The 21,976-nt window shown below is 37.5% G+C and overlaps 1 protein-coding gene and 1 long non-coding RNA gene across 2 annotated transcripts in view; one reads left to right on the top strand and one right to left on the bottom strand.

The window, feature by feature from the left end:
- NRG3 (neuregulin 3) overlaps positions 1-21,976 on the bottom strand; it is a 419,699-nt gene that overhangs the window by 174,401 nt on the left and 223,322 nt on the right. The window lies entirely within an intron of this gene.
- Positions 16,533-21,011, top strand: LOC119153909. Its single transcript, XR_005106259.1, has 3 exons — positions 16,533-16,543; positions 17,576-17,577; positions 20,887-21,011. It is a non-coding gene; the product is annotated as an uncharacterized LOC119153909 (long non-coding RNA).

Raw genomic sequence — 21,976 nt, 5'->3', positions numbered from 1 at the left:
AGTAACTCTGATAATACTTAACATAAATGAGAGAACACTTCTGTTCACTGACACAAATTCATATGACAAATATTGATCATTACCTGCATTTTGCAGCATCTTAAGAATGGATGAGTATTAGCTAAAACTCCAACTATAAACTGGGCAGCTTTCTTCACCAGCTGAAGGTTATACTTCATTTATTTTGGCTAAATGTTACATTTCTGTCAAAGTGTGGACAAAGGTGGCCCACTGCTTCAGGTGCCAGGGAGGAACAGAATGGTGAATCAGTAAGAAAATGAAAATAAATTACACTTGGGATGCTTCATTATCCCATTAAAATATACTTCCCACTTCACCAACAGGGACCCCAATACAAATTCATTCTTTTAAAAGAATAATCCCTGCTTGCCTTTACATGCCTGTTTTACTTACCACTTCTAAGAAAACCTACCAACTGTAATAAAAAATTATTAATGTCCTTTTGCCTTGAATTAGTTCACATAACAGAGGCAGGCAATCAAATCCAACTCTGGATGGCTGCATTGCTGTGATGATGTCACATAATATAAGAACAAACACAAAGATGAGCAAGGAGGGCTAAAACCTCAGAAACCCTTTTTCGTGACTCCACAGTCCTTTCACAAAACAACAAGAAAGTAAAAAGGATGATATGCTCAAGTGCATTTTTAAATGTTACTGGAATATTTGGTAAGGTTATTCAGTTCAAGTTGTGATCAACAGTCTCTAGCTATCTTTTTTCTTCATTCTCCACAAGAACAGATTGGACCATAAACTGCTACAGTGACTTGAATTAAGTATAATTACAGGTTCTTCAGATATATTTTCACCCTTCAAGGGATCAATGTATGTGATGGATAAAGCCCCAGCTAAATTCTTACTGTCACTGCATCAATTTAGGTACAGGAGCTGCCCAAGAACTGAAATATAAGAGAAAGCAAACTCTACTGGACTTACAGTTTATATGCATGGGAGGGCAAAAGGTTCACACTGTTACACAGTTACCATCATTAATTGCTCATCTTGCTTCATTCTGTGCCTCCTCAATGCATTTATTTCTTAGTGTGCAGAATCAGAGGTATAAGATGTCACACACTTTGTGTAGCTATTTAACAGACTGGGACAGATTTACATCAAAATAACAGGTTCTGAACACCCATAAAGCAAATGAAAATTTTCATTGACTTTCATCTTCCCTTTATTCTTGATCAAAGTTGTATTTTCTGCTCTTAATAAAACTGTATATCAATCTAAATACTTCACATCAATCTGTGGTTACCCAAACACATAACGGAGACAACAGTCAACAACAGAATGGCCATTTCTGACTTGTGAGGTGACAGTCTACCTTACTTTCATTTACCCACAAGGGATAGGGAACAAACAGCAAGTCTGCCAAGACTTGTAATACTGTTACAAGGCCTCTATTTTCTACTTCCCACTCTCAAAATCAAATGTGAATTTCTGGGGCAGTAAGCCAGTTTCTGGCCCAGGGCAAGTTGTGCTATAAGATACAAGGTATGACACCTGGCAGTGTCGCTCCTCCTGGGAAATCCTGCTCAAGGGCACAGTCTGCAGACCAGAGCCAGCACAACAGCCTATGGTCAGTCACAAGACTCAATATATCCAGCTACAGGTCATCCTAACGCACCGCAACACACGTCATGCAGTCAAGGGATTCTCATTCCAAAGTCAAAAATCACCTTTTACATCCATGCATATAGCCTGCATTTAAAGATGAGTAAGAGTTGAATCAGTCCACATTAGAAAAGAAAAAGAATCTCAAAGCCTGTCTTTTCCTGAACATAAAAATTTCAGTATAGTCTCAGACCACATGAGAACCAATTCGGAACAAAATGAGTTTGTACAGTCTCAGACAAAACGAGCACCTGGCCCGTATGGCTGCAGAATCTCTATCCTGCTGGAAAGAATTTCATCCTGGAAATACAGCAACTTACAGTGAATAGCCTGCAAAGACGTTCTAAGAAACGTATTTACAAGTATTAAAGTCCACCTATGGGTTAGTCAAAGGAAGAAGAAACACCTAAATTTAAAGTAAAAATTTACCTCAACTTGCCCAGCCCAGGCCTTTACAGGCTGTAAGCAATCCAGCCTCTTACTCTGTTGTTCTGGGGAAGAATTCCTCTGCTTAACAGATCAACTCTATCTACTACTTCCTGGGTTAGAAGAATTTATGGTTTGTGCTGAAAAGAATCGGAATCTCAGTAGCTAATAAACTATGAAGTACTTCACAGTAAATTATGCTGGAATATATTTCTACAAGTTTTACATAAATCAGCAAGAAGCTATTCCTCTATTCAGTTATCACCACCAAGCCATATTTACTCTCACCAAGAGTATTTGTTCCCAAGTAACGCATGTGATTTCCTGAACTCCTAAGCATATACCAGGTGAATGAAAAGTACCATGTGGTTAGAAAAAGACAGCATGCAGCGCTTCTTCCAATGAGAGATGGGCAGCCTACCAAAACCCCTGGAAATCTTTTCACAGGGAAGCGTCATTTTTCTCCAACATTCGAAAGATAAAAAGTGCAGATTAGGAGTACATTTATACAGCAAAACATAGTACTTAACAAGCGCTCTAACAGGTAAAGTCCACGCTTGCAGTATCAGATGGTTCTCCTGCTAAGATATCTGGCAACATGAAAAGCAAAAGCATTTCCAAAACGGGTCCTGCAGGCACCGTCATGTAGTCTTAAGTGAGTCTCTGTACAATTATGTATGAAGAAAGTTAACAGATGTCTCCCTGAATCTGTGAAATCATTGCTCCAAATTCATGACCTCAACCTGCAGGTCCTAACAAGCATTTGAGATAGGGACAGGGTTGTGTCCTCCTAATACCGTGATCTCCTCTAACTCTGGGGTGTAATAGGAAACGAGTGAGAGAGTACTACGCACAAAAGCCATGTCCTCTCATGCTGCCCACAACATGAGAGGGTTTTTTACATCACAGGAAGAATGACTGGATATTAGCTCACACCAGCTTAGGCAGGGAAAGAGGTCAGAGATGAAAAGCAGGGACAAAACCTCCTTTTTACTATATTTTCTTAAGCATATAGCATTCTAATTAAAAGACACTGTTTGCTTTTCTTCTCCCTGAAGTTCAAAATTTCAAATGGTGATACCAAGGTAATCTTTGCATAGATTTAAAATGGGAATTCATAATATGATAAATACCTCAGAATGCTTCAAATTTATCCTACAGGTATATGAATGAAAAGGAATCGTTTCCTTGTCAACAGCATTAAACATACTGGATGAGATCAGGATTAATTCTGTCAAAACCTGTCAACAACACTTAGAAAGAACCATATTTTTCTACGTATCATTGCAAATCCAGATAATATCCTCAATGACTGGAGAGCAGCTTGGGATTTGCATACGATGTCAAAAATTGTTTTGTGCCATGATCGTAAGCAAAATAGTTTATACACTATGCATTGCCTACCTAAAAGCAAATCTCTGCACTGCTTAGCACTTACTAAATTCAGAATTTTAGAATAAATTTGAATCAGCAATTAAAAAAAAGTTTTTATTTCTTCTCTACTATGTGAATCAAAAGCAAACTGCATATAAGAGTACTCAGAAGTGCATATAGGAACAGAGCATATTTCAGCAGCTAATGAACAATACGCCTTGCAATGATGATACAGACGACACAGAATTCTCTGTCAGTTCTGTAAGACTCAAACCATTTTATCCACAGGCAGCTTTCAGAGTACAGCTGTTGGCACAGAATTTCTGTCTTCACTCAGGAGAATGACACAAACAGCTCTGAGATGAAATTCTGGGTTCAGATAAGATTTTCCAGTTTTTTTCTGCCATTGTATATTTTGCCTCGGAAGTATTATCCAAAACCAATGGCTTCTATGAGCATTTTACTGCCTCCAAAAGGACTAACAGCTCATGTGTGATCGATGGCTAACATTTCTAGCAAGCTGAAATGCATCCTTAGACAAACAGTATTAACATTAATAGGGAAAACAATTATTTCTATCGTTTCTTTAACAATTAGGAAAAAAGTCCTACATACATTACATCGTAAATAGATAGCAAATATTTGTCACCCCTTACTACAACCAACACAGTCAGTAGTATTAAGATTAATTTTACAAACTGTCTCAGCACTTCTCTTCCCAGTATATGCCCTCTGTCTCTGTTCATCTTTTCATTCCCATCACCTTTTTATCCAGGAGCATTCAATGAAGTAAAGACTCCTCTTTGGACTAACAAGAGGTACTTTTACACTGAGAGGTACTTTTCACTTGAGAAGAGAGAAAAATTACTATTTTAATGGATAACACCTCTCTCTCCTGAGGCCAAGGAAAATGCTTTCCTCTGCTGAATGAAAAAGCTGATCTAGGGATACTTACACCACTGTCACTGAGTTTGAAAAATCAAGTTATTTTGACATATATAGGTCTATTAACCGAAAAAAGCTCTAACCTTGGGAAGGGACAGAGCAGCATATTTATTACAGTTCTTATCAGCTGCAGCTATAAGGAAGCATTAATGTTAACTGTGCATGTTGGTACATGATCAGACAAGTTATTACACAGGAGTAACATTTCAATCAGAGCAAACATTCAAAAATTTTCAATATTGTTGCCTGTCTTGTGCGATTCAAAGGAGTCATACTGCAGGACAGCCTAGATTATATACAGAGGAATTGCTATGAAAATAAACAGAAGTTTCAGGAAAGCTTTATTTGGGGACAGCTTTATTGAAAAAAAAATATCTGCATTTTATTTTATATAGGAAGACATAACATGTCTGCCTCTTAACAGAGCAGTAGTATGTCTTCCATAATCCCACATACTAGTGAATGAGTTATGAAGGTAAAATGCAATTGAATTTCTACATCTGAATGTCTTTTAAGAGTGCAAGCTGAATAAACGTGGCTAATATCAGTTATGAAAATAGAAGCCTTACGCACTGACTGCTAACTAATACGTCATTGCAGGTGAACTAACAACATCTTGAGTCAAAAAGCCTGAGATTTATGCCTATGGTGGACTGACCTTGGTTGGACACCAGGTACCCACCAAGCCACTCTATCACTCCCCTCATCTTGCTGATGAGCAAGATGAGGGGAGGGAGAAAATCAGATGGAAAAAACTCATGGGTCAAGATAACAGCAGTTTAATAGAAGAAAGCCATGCATGGAAGCAAAGGAAAACCAAAGATTTATTCTCTACTTCTGATCAGCAGGCAATGCCCAGCCACTCTTTGGTAAGTAGGGCTTCAGTATGTGTAGTGGTTGCTCCAGGAGACAAATGTTGTAATAACAAATGTCCCAACTCCCCATTATTTTAATTGCTAGGCAGATATCACACGGTATGGACTATCCCTTTGCTCACTTAGGGTCAGCTGTCCTGGCTATTTCTGTTCCCAAGGTCTTGCCCACCCCCCAGTGAGGGGGAGTGTTGGAGAGACAGCCCTGGTGCTGTGCCAGCCCTGCTCAGCGGGAGCCTGAACACCGGTGTGTATCACCACCTTTCTAGCTGCCATACAAAGCCCAGCACCATGGGGAAAATCAGCTCCATCTCAGCCAGACCCAATACAATGCCAAAAAACAACTGTCTTGGCTGAGAATTACTTACATTCCCTACAGTCAGCCCCAAACCACTTGCACTTCAATGTATGTTTTAGGCAACTTTTTCTTGTGCTTCCTTGATTCTGTTAGCCAGACATGGGTTCCTTGGAAAGAACCAAATGATGAATTCCTGTGTAAAAAGCTGTGCAAATCTCAAACTATCTTTTGAGAGACAGTATTGGCATCTAAAAGATGACATTTTCAAGATAGCTGCTCAGTCGATACACACAGTAATATTTTGTTACTTGAAAACAAAACAAAAACATAGGGAAAAATTCTTTCCCTGAATAAAATGCCCTCAAGTTTCATCAGAATTCTGAACTGAAAGATTATCTTTTTCTATATTATTAATTATAACACATAATTCTGTATTATTTAGGAAGCTCCATGCACCTTTAAAATTTATAAATACATGCCATACTTATTTCAAGAACTGTTATAACAAGTACTGTTAATTTCTCTATTTTGATTAACAACTGTGAGGAAGATTAAAAGGCTTGCTTTTTTCCCAGGCTCAGTTCTACTTACTCAAGTTAGCTGCAACACTTGAATAAAGTGGATATTTGTTTTCCAGTTTTCACAGGTCCCAGACATTTCGTAAGAAGAAAAAGTGGAAGTGTCTAACTCTTTGCATAAGTTTAGCACTTGTTTCTTTTTTTCCCCCGTTGCATTCGAAAACAATTCTGTATGTCTATGTATACATGTACATATATTTCTGTATAAGTATGTCTGCATACATACACATAAATTGGTATATAAACGTGGGTGTATGTATGTGTGTATAAAGTATATACATCTGCACACACTTTTAAAAATATAGAGAATGCAAATCAAACTTAATTCATACAGAGTAATAAACAACAATCGTAATTTTTGTAATAGTACTAAAATAAAAGACACATGAAGCCTGTATACAAATGTGCAGGGGAAGAACACGGTTCAAAGTAATCAGCAATTATTTTCATGCACTGTTTCTGAATGAGACTATTTTCCATTACAAGCACACCGGTACACACCCAATCACCCGCAGTGAGAAGTGGGCCTTTCTAATCCACTCTAATACCCTTCAAGTATTTTCCAACAAGGTGGCAGCATCTTCAGGTTAAGGGACACAAAACGTTAGCATCAGCACTTGCATAAGACAAAGACTTTTATGCCCATCTTACCATTCTGAACCTTCAGGGGCAATTGTATTGCATTACTATGTATCTGTTTTGTAACAATTATTTGATAAAACTGCTTTTGACTCTTCCAGCTTTTTAGAATTGTTATTTTTATAAGAAAATAGTTGCTGTAGCAACACCAATTGTCACTCCTGTTTATTGTAATTTTACCACTTTACTGACCGAAAGTAAATGAAAATTATGCATACAAGTCCAATATAACAATGTTACTGTTATTTACTCTGTTGTCTAAGATTTTTCCATTGTAACTTAATGTAGCATTTCTGAGCTCTCCTTTTGCATAAAGGGATTGGAGAGAGAACTCTGGGGCAGAACCTGTTAGTTCAACATCTCAACAATATTCAAAATTTGCTAAGAACTCATTATTTCTCAAGAGATTACCTGTTTCATCTCTTTCACTTTCAACAAGGCCTTTACTTTGAACCATTAAGAAATACATTTTAGTGACAAATTTTTTCCACTGATGTTTCAGAAATTCATTCATTTTCAAAATAAAGTAATTAAAGCTGATTTCCATCGTACATGGTTCAGACTGGGGCAAGACAAAGTGGCCTGAACATTCAGCTATTAAACCTCTCCAAATGAAACACTTAAAAACCAGAAAGACAAAAGAAAAGACAAGACTGACTAATCATTTTATAATACAAAGCCAAAATGAAAAAATCAGCATTGGGTATCTTGCAGGGACTGGAAGCTTTGTGAGAATAAAAATTCAGGGCACGTTTAAAGGACTAAGGGAATACAAATTAAATCTCTTACCCACTAATATTTTCTTGGTATTTAAGAAGAACCAGAAAGAACAGAGAAATTCTGCATGATGAAACCCTTTTGGCTTAAATCTTCACCGGAAAGAGGGGTTGGATTTTTTTAGTACTTAGAAGTGCACAACACTGCTGCTTGGGCAGCTCATTTCCTATGGCCTTATTGTCATCATTGCCCTTATTGCCACCACTGCCCTATTACACTCCCTCAGCCTGTAATACAGAAGAGCAACACTGTAAATAAAATTAATGTTTTTAAGTTGGCAAGCTTGACCAGAATCCTTAGTCCCTTACTAAAAGCAAGTAATAAAGGTCATCTGCAAGTAATATGGGTCATCCTCTCAAGAGTGAGGATACATGGCCTCCTTCCCTTACCAGCAATAAAGCTACGGTCTTCTCTTCATTCCTCTCACACACAGGAATGGTTTCATGCTTTTCTAATGCAGAAGATGACAGCTGCGCCTCTGATAACTGCTCTCCCAACCCCCAACAGTCAGACTGCAAAAGCTTAACCTCTACAAAGATTCAAATGCCTGTTTAAAAACCCCCAGAAATTACTTGAGTGACAGTGTACCATAGTATATCTGTTGAATAATTCATCCTGAAATGTTTTTTCTTCACTTTTGTTCCCTCACATCTGTGATGTAAAAAAAAAAAAAAAAAAAAAAAAAAAAATCAGCACCAGCATTTTATTTCACAAACTTAATCTTGCTTTTTTCTTAGAGTGTTTTGGGTGTTGTGTATCTTTTGTGCATTCTATATTCAGTTTCTCTGTAATATGATTAAAATGGAGGAGGGGAAACATTAGAAAACTCATATGAAATAACAAGTATGTAAAGAACAAGTAGGTGGTTTATTTTTCCCAGAGATAGATATCATACAATAAACACTTTCAGATGAATCATTACTTTCAGCGATTTCCATGCCATTTCACTTGTAGTCTTAAAGAAGAAACAAAAAGAAGCTATTTTCAGTAGCAAACATGACATAAGATCCAGAATTCAGTATGTAAACAGCAGAAAATGAGATTACAAGCCATTAAAAAAATCATGTGTACAAGAAGGCATTACAATGAGAGACTGGGCATCACACTCAATACCTAAATCCATGTAATATAGAAGCACAAAACCTAAAAGCTATAAAAGTCCTGTTGTACTGAAAAACTTCAGAAAACTGAACTCTCCAAGATAGGCGGCTAAAGATACAAGCATTTCAGAAGATGCAGCATTTCAGAAAATTATTTGGAACTCAGGATTCAAAGGTGAATACAGAGCAAACACGCCTAAAATTTTAGGAAAGATCATATGGGAAATGATAGTAGACTGACCTAAAATAATGGAAAATAATAAAAAAGGGAAAATACTTATGGGCATCCATCTCACAGGGATCTTTTGAATTAATTTTGTAGAAACGCTAAACTTCTGGGCACACATGCATGCACCTTCCTCCAATAGATTATTGAAAAAGGTGTTTTCAATTTATGAAGCCTATTTTCTCAGTAGTCCTCATGTTGCTTCACAGATGAGAACAGAAAACACCAAGAACTGCAGGAGAGCAGGGGGATAAGGCTGTTATCCCTTATCAGGTTGCAAAATGAGGAGAGAAATATAACCCTAAGTGAAGATTATGACCACAGTACATCTGTATGTAAAAGCCTCATTATCCACTCAACGATGGACTCAAAATACCTCACAAGACAGACACTATTTTGGTGAATCACAAAATTCTGTAGGATTCAGGAAGTTTCTTTCTATGAACTTCTCTCTTCTCCAAAGAATTGCATACTAATTTATCAAACAGTATGTTACAGAATTGCTTCCTTCATTTCAACACTGAAATCTTTAAAAAGCTGTTCTGAAACCACATTAAAATACATGTTTATCTGCCTGTGTCATTTATGTATTAACTTATGAAATAAAGCCTATTGTAGTTTGGCTCCTGAACAAACCATCCAAAAATTAAACACAGTGTCCAATAATACAAAATTTATTATTCAAGGTCTCATCTTGCCGAACTTAGTAATAGTTATGCTGCAGCATTTACAAGTGATACACATCCTAAAGAAATATGATCTAATTCAAAGGCATCACACGTGCGGGGCTCAGGTCCATAATGGCATAATGAAAGTCCCTCTGAGAAGCACACCTCCATTCACTCACCCAAACATTTCGAGCAGTTTTGAACAGATATCCTGTAAAATCCAATACTTTCATATAATTCAAAAATAAGAACGTTCATTTTCCATTAGGACATGGCTTTTACTTCTAACCTATATAGGTCAGAAAAAAATAATGAAACATTATTCAGGGGAAATAATATTTTGAGTAGGTTATTTAAAGGTCTCGGAAACATCCCATTTTCCTTTCCTCACCCCATCTCAGAAGCCTCTATAATTGATGCATGACACCAGAGTCCATTATTTACAACAGAAAAAGCGTTAAAAATTAGCAAAAATAAGACTCTTTCGAAGTGCTAGAATATTTACAGAAGTTGAGCAGCTTTTTAAAGAAAATTGGTCTCAAAAGAGAATAGACTGCTGTTCAGAACATAAGATGAAACTGTCAAAAGTAAGACTTGTCATAAACTTTATTTTCAGTCTTTCCTTCTCTCTTACATGTGCCAATACTTAACCTTAATGTACTAAGCTGATGGCATACACATACTTCTTTGAGGAAATGCAATGATGTATTCTATAGTTTTATCACAATAATAAAACTAACACTGCTAATTACAAGCAGAAAAGAGGATGAATTAGAAGAGGCACTGCATTAGAATTAATTGAGATTTATGGTCAAGTCTATAATGTAAAACACATAAAGGATGACCTGGAGAAGAGTCCATTTTCAAACTGCTTTATTTTCATGAAAATATCATGGAAAAGATATAATATAAAACCGATAGAGAATAGTGTTTTATATTCAAGAAGTAAAAAAAAAAATAATCTGTAGCGATAAGAAAGACTAACCCATTCATCTGGAACCTGTTCTACTCTAAAATAAACCACAAAATTTAGCTATTGCTCATTCTGAGCTCACAAGCATAGCATTTTGTTTCATGTTAAAGTGATAAAAACTGAGTTTTCCAGAGATACTGGAAAACATTTCATGCAAAAGTGCTCTGAGCATTTCAACAGTGTGCAAGCATAGCCAAATTAAGCTTCCAATAAGGGTCTCCCTGCACTGAAAGCATTTTGTTGAAGGCTAAAACACGGCACTGTATTTGCTGGAAAAGATCCAACAAGTATTCTAGGTTTTAAAGAAGAAAACTGACAACATTTAATCAGAGAAGAGAAGAAGCAGTATTCACAACAGTTACCTATAACGACAGCTCAAGAACTAAAGCAAACAGTTCTTTGCATAAAAAGCAAAATAACGTCAGGAATTTAGCCACAAATCTGACTATGGATTTGCACTTCCCTCTGCAGAAAAGATTTTATACATGCAAGGCAGCTTTTTGAACATCTACTGATCTGCTCTTTTGGACTTGGTGACAACATGTTCACTAATAGCATTACACAATGAAATCCAACCACAACCCATCATAACAGAAGTGGCATCTATTGTGCCCATTGTCCTGCAGATCAGTTTGGGAAAACTTTGTTAAAAACTTTCATGTTAAAACATGACACATTAATTGAGAAGCAAAATAAAAACCAGAAGTGAAAGGAGCACTGGAAAGGAATTGTATTTTTCTAAGTTTGAAGGATGTAAAATGACTAGTGACATCACCTTGTTGTTCTTGAACATACTTAAATAGGAATCAACTTAAATAGTTGATAGATGGGGCAGAGGTTTTAGTTTGGGTTTTAAACTTCAAATGGTGTATTCTTCCCATCCCTTTCCTACAAAGCAGTTTACTAGAGTGCAGCAGGCAGCTGCAAGAAGTATTGGGGGTAGTTCAACACTACTTTTACAGAAAACTTTTCAGTCTCATTTATTAAACAATAAAGCTGTGATGGTTTCCCAAGTTACTTGCTCTGATTAGTAACTGATTGAGTGTTTCACACTTTTGCTCAAGGTGAACATTCTTAAAAATGTCTGTTGAATGTAAATACCCCACTAAACTTCATTTCCATAAATGAATAGATTTTCATTTATTCAAGCTATCAGTTTGGACTGAACGTTATATTCTTCCAAATCCTGCACAATCTGTACAGCAGCTATGGACATAAAGACAGCAGGATTGTAATGTTTACTTATATTGCCCTTACTGAATATTGGATGATACAGACAGAGGGTCAGATTGTGACTTCCCTTGCCAGTAAACAAAACAACTCGTACACTGATAATACATAGTGGTTTGGTTTCAAGCCATTCTCTATACATTAACTGAAATGCAAAAAATAATGTAAATGTTTCATGCTAATAAACTAAGTTACATGAATGTTGTTAAGTAACTATTCAAAATTAAAATATATGTTTGCAAACAGGAATTGCACACAAGTTATCCCCACCACTATAACACCACCAACTAAGGCTCTTTTCATTTTCAAAGAGAGCACTCTATCAACCTATGGTAGTAACAAAGTTTAAGTATCTATTTTTTTGTTATTGCTAGTGGTTTCCTTCTCTCCTACCTTCCTCAAAACAGCCTCTTCTTCTCTTGTTCCCTGTCCCATATGTTTACTTCATTATATGAGAATAGATTATTGAAATAATTGACAAGAGGAAAGCTCAAAGTAGAGCCAGAGCTGCTGCGTCACCTTGATCTAACAGACGGAAGGAAAAAGTAAAACTTATTTTGTACCTGCCATTCAGACCTGGAACATGGATAGTACAACGCATGTTGCACCAAATCTGAGCACAGTTGAGCTAAGTGGTAAGCTGATGCTGTTTGCTAGCTATTCATTCCAACAAACAGAGAAGGCAGGCGGAGATCAGGCAGGAAGAGCCAGGAAGAAAGCTCACTTGATTCATAAAACCATTAAAATTGCTAGTACAAACCAACAGTAAATTATTCCCAAAGGAAAAGACAAGGAAGATAGAAATTGCACATCTTCCATAAATGATACATTTGAGATGCTGCCTTACACATGGTTCTTTATTCAGGCTTCTCATTAAAAAAATAATCTTTAGCTATGCTTGCATCTTTCTTACATTTTTTATGGGCTTTTTTAAACACGGCCAACTTTCTTCTTTGGGCAAGCCATGCAATATCTCCTTAAATCTTTAATTCATTTCAAAAAAATATAGTCAGTTGTGTGATTTATTTTTTTTTTATCAATACACATAAGATTGCCTTTATCTCCACTTTGTATCTCTGTACCTACAATAAAAGTCACAGTAAACATGATTTTATATTGAACCATCTTCCTTTTTTACCCTCTCTAAAAAAAGTCATGTTCCTGAGGGTTCCTCTGTATAACAACTCAGACATGTCTGTAGTTTTATTGCATAGCTTAAGCTACAAGAAAGTCGTCATAAATTATTACCTACACTCTGGTAGCAGAAATGATCCCTATAATTCAATGCATTAAAAGACAGGCATCATTAACTAAAAGATTACTTAATTAATCCCTAAGCAGAGTTGGTGTTAAACTCTTACTTCCACTCAGACTGGTATTCTGCATAAACATATATCTGAGGGATACCTTTTCAAAAAAACCCTTCAATTTCTGGTTTACTTTTTTTTTTTTTTAACTCTGTTAAGATTCTTTTTACTTTCCTTTCTGAGCGAGCAACAACACAAATAATGTATATCTAATCTCACACTGAGCCTGTTACCCTGCAGAAAGACCATCTAGAAATATTCTCCTTACCCTTTCAACTTAACTCCACATATTCCTTTTGAAAAATTCTCCAGAGATTTAACTTACTATATTGCATTAATACCAATTTGTGTTGTATACGCACATATCTAGGAAAAAAAGAAATAATATTCTACTCTGAATGTCTTCGGTATTCAGAAAAAAATCATTTTCCAATGGAAGAAAATAAGGAAGAAAATAAGCAAGAAGGAAAAATACGAACATAAAATAGTAGATTAAAATAACTTCGGAACCTGTAGCAATAACCGTAAGTTCAGTCTTAAATATTAGCTAGTCTTCCATGTGAGACTAAAGTAAAGATTAATAGCCTGAATATTATCTTAGCAAGTCTCACATAAGCCCATTGACTTCACTAGAGCAAGAAAGAACACAAGTCAGTCTCATTATAAATACATACTGTAACATGCCCTGAAGTAAAAAGTTATGCTGTGGGAATGCATTAAAAAAAAATACCCAGCAAAAGATCTCAGACATTTAAGAAATAAGCATCCAGTTGTATTTCAGTCCGAACATTTCTTTCAGGTTTTTTTGAGTTTTCAGAAAGTCTGAGCTGAACCCTATGAAACAACCCAGGTGTATATACTCTACAACTGAAAACAGAAGTAACGATAATTGAAAGTGTTGCAATGAAAGCACTAAATTCCTACCTTAATTGTTAACCACAGTAATTGTAGCAAGCATTAACAGTAGGTTAAGAAAATTTACTTCTCCTAGAAGTAAAATCAGATTTAAAAATATACATATTTCACCTCAGATTTGAGAAAGCCTATGCGCACACGTACCAACACAAACAGCCATGTTGACTTTTAGTAAGTCTTTGCAGGGCAAGGATTTTGTTATGGAAACAGCTGAAATTAAGGAAATGCTTCTACTACAATAGCTCAGGACATCAATGAAACAATTCTCTGTTTCTAAAGCTGCAGGAAGAAAATCAGATTAAAGCTTGATACAATGTAGATGCAGGTCAAGTTTGGGAAACACTAGTACGTACTTACAGGTGACCGAAGTCTTCCACATACATTTCTTTCCTTGAAAAATATCTATATTGCAGGCAGCATTTATCAAATGGAAATTTTACAGATGAGTAAAATAACCAATTCAAAATAGGCTATATATAATATTATCAGAATAATGTTACTCTGACTCACCTGTCATAGTAAAACTCAAATTTTCTACATTATTGGAACTCACCCCCTCATCTACTTCTCCAATCTACACAGTGCCATTTAACACTTAATAAAAATCATCTCTCATTAAAATTATTAACTAACACTGAGCTGAGTTCTTTCTCAGAACCTGCCTGTAGGCCTGTTTAATCATTTTTTTGTCTAGCAATTTAAACAAATAATTTCAGTATCTATTTATAATTTTTGCATGAAAAGTACATACGCACAGCACCTTACTCTTCTAAGTTGAAATTATATAGGACAGACACAGTGGAACTCCCAACCTGCATCTCTGATTGCAGCATTCTGACAGTAATCATTGGCTTTTCACATGCAAATCAGGATGCCAAGCTTACAAACCAGTTTTCCATAGGCATTAGTATCCACAGGGCTACATTTGGGCACAGCTGTATGGACCACATGCAAACAGCATGACTGGAATTGAGATACAAAACCATCACCAACAATTTTAAGTGTATATATCTGTAGCCACATATTTCATGTTTCTAACATTCTTGTTTCTGTTAACAAGGAAGAAAATAGCCAGAACTAAGGTTGACACACTGCAGTGTTATGAGGTGTTTTATTTTACTTTTTCCTTCATCCTCTGTTCCAAAAAGATATCACAGCACTGAACTATTTTAAAAGGAAGAGGAAAATTTACTTTTCAGTTTAACAGAAAAAAGACATAAAGACAACCCTGGTCTAGAAAGCAAGACAATCCTGATACACAATGGAAATAAGGCATACATTTTAAAGGAAGATAAAACCACTGAATTCTGTTTTCAGTGAAAAAAATTGAATTAATGTTGTATACTTTCTGAAAGACATGTTTTTGTCCACTTATTTTGAAGGGGGAGACCTATTCCTTTTCACAGAAAGTACACTTTGTTTACTCCATAGGTGAAAAGAGTTGAAGTGGTGATTTAAACATGTGGCCAAGTGCCAAACAAACCACCTGCTCCAATTTCAGCCTCAGACCTGTCCACAGACTCTGGCACAATCTTTAGGTCAGTCCAAGACTTTTCTTGATCTCAGGAACTGATAAAGCCGTGTATGTGCAGTATTTAAAAGACACTCACAGAGAACTCTAAAGGATTTTGGAACCAGAAGTACTATATGTCTGGAATTTATTCCAGTACCACCTTTCTGTATTTTCAATTCCACCCCTTAAAGACTGTTCTTAAAGTCAGAATTTAAAATAGCACCGTCAAATTAGACACTTCTGAAGTTACTAGCAAGTGCAAAAACTGCAAGGTAATCTAGTTATTATTCCACATAGGTTTTGTTATATAGCAGAAGTTTACCATCTGTCATTTATATTCTAACTAATGTTCAATGTGTGAGAAAAAACAAATATGCAGCCATTACTGCTCGGGGAGAAAATAAGTCTCATCCATTTCAGGAACATCTATTGGATTTCTTGATACATGCTCTAACTTACTTTCTTTTAGTTGTATACTGACCTGTGAATCCAAAAAGAGACCAAGTAAAGAAATGGAATGTAACAAGGATAAAGGTTTGCGTGTGTTAGGAGATTACAATACTTTAATGAAGTACTGGGGGGGTGGAATTTTGTTAGTTTTAAGCAGGGGCCCTCAAACTTTTTAACCAGGGGGCCGGCGCGCGGATGCAGTGGCAGGCAGCCATCTGCGGCTGCTTGGTTACCCCCCCCCAGCCCCCGGCGGGGGGTTCTGTAAATACCGGGGGCCGGATTGAGGACCCTGGGGGGCTGTATCCAGCCCGTGGGCCACAGTTTGAGGACTCCTGGTTTTAAGTAAGACTTTCAAGTAGGAGCTGGGACCCGAAAGAACAAGCTAAATTGCTGACAGGTCAGCAACAGTAAGCCTGATGTGCTCCTCCTAGCAATGTTTGCAGCTCAAAACCAACTCACTAAGGTGTTACTTGTTGTACCAGGTATAGGAAACCAGGAACATAAGCATTTCTTATCTGGCCATTTTCTGCAGCTACAGCTATGAACTCACAGACAGATGTAGCAACATAACCCGGGTATAGTCACATTATCCATAATCACAAGAACTGAAAAGAGTATCTGTCTTGGTAGAAACACCATACATATACTGACAAAGTAAAGATGCTGGGGTGAGTTTGAGGATAACTCCATAGTCACAGAAATACCACTCAAAAAAACCCAAAACAACCTCCTGCAAATTTCTCTCACTTGATCAATACATTTCTAGGGAATCAATTTCTATTCTTGGATGCTATATATTAATATACCTGAATGAAATTAAGGCCTGAGGTACTAGAGGTAGCTTCTGAATTCTGTGTTCACAGTTAGTTAAATTTCGCCACATTGTTGCTATATGAAATTGTAAACAACTGAAATAGTAACATTCTAGTGCCGTACACTTTCAAATAACTAATCAATGACATTGTTTTGCAGCACTTCACCCACTCACCCCCACCAGAACCCATGAATACTTCTGTAGGTACGACAGCCCATAGCCCGGTCACCACTGGGCCTTTTGACTGAAGTCAGAAGCAGCAAATAGAGTTCAAAAAGATCTCTGTGCAGAAATCTCAGTCACCATGTAGAAAAGATCATGAACAAATCTTCAAGCAGAGTGCAGCAGTGGACAGCAGATGCACACAATAAAAACCACAGTGTCTGAAATCAATAAGTACTGTAAAATTGTTGCCATACTAATCACGCCACACCATTATCATAAAGAAAGTATTTCATTAAAAGTTCCGAGAGTTAAACTTTCTAAAAACATTCATTCATTTTCTTTCATGAAACTTATGATTTTCTATTTCCCCTTCAAAACATGCACAGGGTGATTTAAGTCTTCATATGATGTTAAATGAATTCTTCAGAACTATCCTGGCAAGTGTTTAGAAAAGCTTATATGAACATTGGCTACAACACAGAGGCCTACCAGTAACTTTTACTAACACACTTTACTTAGCCACATAGAGTCCAGCTTTGCAACATAGCCTCTGAATAAATAATTTTTAAAAATCCATTTTTTTAATTTTTTATTTATTCGATCTTTGAAAGTCACCCAAAAATATATTAAAAGAAGATTTAGAATGCCAAGGAAGTTTGGCATACAGAAGTAGCAGAATAAAACCTTGAATGCAGCAATTAACTTGGATTTTAAAAAGACTTTTCAGGAAACTCAGCATGCAGGCATAAAAAGGATTGTCTGTCCTTGCTGAGGTAACTGTCAGTAAAAAGATGGTAAACAACAAGTGGGAGTGAATGGTCAGTTCCCACAGAAGAAGCAGGTCTCTAGGAATGGAATTGCGCAAATGTCTGTGCCGGTACCAGTGATGTTAAGCACTATCGTAAATAGACTGAAAACATATACAAAAAATAACTGAATAGTGAGTTATAATGAGTTGGGGGGGGGGGGGGGGGGGGGGAAGAATCAGTCATGAAGCAATGCAGGATACCGAGTGGCCAATAAGATGACAGATAAAATAAAGTTCACTATAGATAAACAGAGCAAAGTACTAATGAGAAAAAAAATCTTAACCAATCAGTAGTCATTGAGAAAAGTAAACTAGAAGATAGTAACTTTCAGGAAAGGAACACAAGAATACAGCACTGATTTTACTATTCTATAAATCCATGGTCTGTCCATAGCAATGCTGTGAATCACATTGGTCCCCCATCTCAAAAAAAGGCATACAAGAGAACTGAAAATGATTTGGGGAAAGGAAATTTAAGATGGACACGGGTAGAAGAATAACTTCTGTGAAAGAAATCCCTACATACAACAAAAACACTTCAGTCTCTTCCCGGAAAGACATAACTGAGGGGAGAAATAACAAATGCCTACAAAAACATGGTCTTCAAGGTCAAAGTGATAAAAATTGATTCTTCACTCTGTCTTCCAAAATAAGGAGCAGGAGGCATCAGCTGAAACCAAGAGGAAACAGCTTCAAAGCTAGATGACATGACTCATCACACAACAAATACTGTGAACTTCCTTGCTAATGGATGTTCAGAAAGGTAAAGGTTATATCTAGATTTAAGGGAGACTCAACACATTTGAGTAGGAGAAGGTTGTTAAAGATTAATAAATACGTAGAAACTACATCCAGCCCTGAAGCGCTTGATCCAAAAAAGGGCTGGAAAGATATTAACAAGTAACATGTATCTCGGCCATCTTCTTACAGCTGTCATTGTAAACAGAATAAGGGATTAAATGGACCTACAGACTGATCCGCTACAGTTACCTTATATAAAACTAGTATTACAATAAAGGTATGAAATCCTTTTTTATAATTAAACTAAATTTAACAAAGAAAAAATTGCTACATTTAATGTGGAACAGAATGGTAAAGTGCACAGACTGATAAAACTCTAGCTGCAAAAGGATTTTGAAATGTTACATTTTTGCCATTTCTTTAAGGATTATATACTACTCTATTACTCCACAGCCATTTTAAATACTGAATTTTAGGGCAATTCATTTTAGGAGGTTGATTTTTTATTTTTTTTCAGAAGCAAAAATAGAATGTTAATTATAAGAGACACCTAAAATTATTCTGTCATGAGAGCTGAAGTACTTAGGAAAAGACTACAGATTTGCTTCTGATTTTTGTAAGCAACATCTAGCCATCTCTCATCACACTCCTGTCTTCTGCTGCTTTATTTTTTTTTTTTCTTTTGGTGCTGTTTATTTCATTTCTCTGCATGGTAAAATACAGCAGAATCTATCAGCTATTATCAGCTAGTGTTGCTTTCTCTCTGATCAAATGTAGCCTTCACCCAGACCTTACAGACTACCCAGGCAAAAAGCCACAGCTAGATATTGGGTGACAGGGTGGACACGGTGGTGCAACACAACATAATGTTTCCGGTGAATTTTCCATGACCACACTCTCCTGTACAGACTTCTGTTCTCATTTTTATGGCAAAAACGGATGGTCTTTATAAATTACCAATAAAGGGAAAAGTTGTTTCTCACAGGAAACAAAGCAAAATAGATGAAGTATGTCATCACTCAGAACAACTGGGGTGTTTGTGTGTTTTTCTTTGATGAAATACAGTATATGTTTCGGGTAGAGGAATGAAGGAATATTGAAAAATGTCTCCCCAAAAATAATGTCCTCTTGCACAAGATACTAAGATGCAAAGGATCACATCCCATCTGTCTGTCCATGCCTCAAGCATTTCAAAATTTAATAAGTAGAAGACTGCATTTTGAAGAAGATTCAACAGAAGATGAAGCACATTTTTAATGCTTTTTTTCTAATTTTTTTGTTGTCATTTTCTTTACCTAACACTATCAAGAATATCACAGCTGGAAACATCGCTTTTTAGCCAGGAACAAAAATCCCGAAAGCAGCTGGTAAATAAGCTTACTGCAGAATCATAAGAAACCGATAGAAATAACCATGTCAGCAAAGCTGCCTCAGAGCTAGACAAACACCAGAAATATTTTTATTGCAAAGCTTACAATAGAGAACACTTGCTTTGCATTGCACACAGGGTCCTATAGCAGTGATAGAACTGACCTATATATGCCTACAGTTCTACTGTATTGTTTTTAAGCAGATTATGTCTTAGGCAGTTACATATCTATGGAGCTGAAGAGAAGGGTAGCACACAGGACAATGACTGCATTCAGAGACCATCTCAAGATATGTGAAAAGCACAAAGTAGACATCTCTGGTTTGGACAAGTCCTGCTCAGGAAAAGACAAGAACTGCCACTGCTTGTGGTGATAAAATGCTGCTGGCGAGCTCGCACCTTGGTTAAATGCTGCTCCCTGCTCCATCCCCACTTTCATATATACTTCCACAGCCAATGCAGGAACAACTGAGCTCTTTGTGCAATTGTCTTCACAGCCTATATTCCCCAGATCTTTACAACACATGCGAAAGAACATTTTGTTCAGATAGTGTGATGGTTGTCTCTGCGGAGAGGGACCTGGCAGTGCTGCTGGGCAGCCAGTTGCCCCCGAGCCAGCAGTGTGCCCTGGTGGCCGAGGAGGCCAATGGTGCCCTGGGGGCATTAGGGGCAGCGGGGCCAGCAGGCCCAGGGAGGTGATCCTCACCCTCTGCTCTGCCCCGGCGAGGCCACAGCTGGAGCGCTGGCTCCGGTGCTGGGCTCCCCAGTTCAGGAGAGACTGGGAACTGCTGGGGAGCGTCCAGCGGAGGCTGCGAAGGTGGTGAGGGGGCTGGAGCATCTCCCTGGGGAGGAAAGGCTGAGGGAGCTGGGCCTGTTTAGCCTGGAGAGGAGAAGGCCGAGGGGGGATCTTCTCGATGTCTGCAAATACCTTAAGGGCCAGAAGGACCCTTACGTATGTCATTTTAAATGATAAACAAATACTTGTCAGAAGGATGGGCCGGGCTCTTTTCAGCGGTGCCCAGCGACGGGACAAGGGCGACGGGCACAGGCTGCACCACAGGCGGTTCCTTCTGAGTATGGGGAAGAACTTCTTTCCCCTGAGGGTGACGGAGCCCTGGAACAGGCTGCCCAGAGAGGCTGTGGGGTCTCCTTCTCTGGAGACACTCAAACCCGCCTGGACACCACCCTGTGCAGCCTGCTCCAGGTGAGCCTGCTTTGGCAGGGGGGTGGGCTAGATGATCTCCAGAGGTCCCTTCCAGCCCTGACCATGCTGTGATCTCCCTTCCAGTAGAGACGCCTCTCAGGGTTACTGCTTGATGTTGCGAGAATCCTTATTGCATCAGATACTCTGCAAGTGAATTGCTAATAAGCATGCTGAAACTTTGAAATCTTAGCTAAGTGATATAATGGATAGATTATGCACATATAATCCTTTAGACATAAACCACTGATGAAGCCTGCGACTCAGTCGGGACCCAACCACACCTAAACTCCTAGCTGAGAAGGAGTTCAGAATGCCAGAGGGTCCTTTCTGAACCTCATGACTCAACAGGATAGTCTCCCTGACAGTTTTGTCTGACACTGTCCCATATGAAGTAAATAATCTAGTGTACCTTGCCATGGAATCTTGTTAAACCACTGTTGCAATTTACTGTCAAACTTTGTTAACTTGCTGGTTTATACCAATAAACGTATTGCTGCTTCTCTTTTTATGACTGATGCGCATCACTCCATCTGCAACAGACAGGTAGGCTGAGAAGCAGAATGTGCTTCACATGCAAATTTTAATTCTCTCCTCTTGAGCAGAAAAAAAATACAAGGACATTATAACGCTCTTAAGAAACCAGCTGATCATTAAGGTTCAAGCACTCACTACTGTGCTTCTTGTACTTACCGGAATTCTTGGGTGCAGACCTTTCTGTGGCAGAGTTACTGATCTTTTTAACCTCAAATCACGTGAATACTCCCCATTCCTAACTGAGCTTTAAATTTACATTTACTTTTATTTTTTGGAATAATACCAACATCATTATCCAATTTTGGAAGAAAAAACACAGTTTGAAAGAGAATATAATACATTTCATATTGCTTCCTATGTAGTCACACACCACCTATCAAAAATTGTAAGCCTCTGAGAAATATACAGCATG

Source organism: Falco rusticolus, chromosome 9, assembly GCF_015220075.1.
Source record: "Falco rusticolus isolate bFalRus1 chromosome 9, bFalRus1.pri, whole genome shotgun sequence".
Taxonomy (NCBI): domain Eukaryota; kingdom Metazoa; phylum Chordata; class Aves; order Falconiformes; family Falconidae; genus Falco; species Falco rusticolus.
This window is presented reverse-complemented; position numbering and strand designations above follow the sequence as displayed.